Genomic DNA, 830 nt, shown 5'->3' on the forward strand with positions numbered 1-830 from the left:
TGTTGATGCATTTGTCATTTCTCTGGACATTTCTTCTATTACTAGCTTACTGCGAGGTTGATGGTTCTTTATATAATCTTCCTCTAGGAAGATTGCAGTTGCCGATACAAACACTTTATCTTCCTGAGGATCATAAAAGATACCACCTTTTGTTTCTTTTGGGTAGCCTACAAATAGGCATACTTTTGAATGGTGTAGGATTCTACATCAACACATGTGCTGGACAACCCCAAATCCTGAAGTGATATAAATTTCCTTTACGTCCTCTCCGGAGCACGTAAGGTGTTTCAGAAACACTTTTCAAGGGAACCATGTTCAAAATATACACCGCAGTCTCAACTGCATGTTCCCAAAAATAATTTGGTAACTAAGTGTTACTCATCATGGAACGAACCATGTCCAACAAGTTTCTGTTTCTCCTCTCTGCCACACCGTTCTGCTAAGGTGTGCCAGGGGCTGTGAGTTGGGACTGAATTCCATGTACTATCAAATGGTTCTGGAATTCTATGTCCATATACTTACCACCTCAATCCGATCGAAGTGTTTTAATCTTTTTACCTAATTGGTTCTCAACCTCAGCCTTATACTCTTTGAATTTTTTAAAAGTTTCAAACTTTTGGTGCATTAGGTAAATATGCCCATACCTAGAATAATCATCTATAAAATTGATGAAATATTCATACCCTCCTCCTGCTCTAACATTTAGAGGCCCACAAAGGTCTGAGTGAATCAGCTCTAGGGGTTCTTTGGCTCTAAGACCTTTTCCAGAAAAAGATATTTTTGTCATTTTACACTCGAGACAGGACTCACATGGTGGTAATGAACTGTCT

This window comes from Benincasa hispida, chromosome 10 (genome assembly GCF_027475165.1).
Source record: "Benincasa hispida cultivar pf3 chromosome 10, pf3_genome.v1.1, whole genome shotgun sequence".
In the NCBI taxonomy this organism is placed as follows: domain Eukaryota; kingdom Viridiplantae; phylum Streptophyta; class Magnoliopsida; order Cucurbitales; family Cucurbitaceae; genus Benincasa; species Benincasa hispida.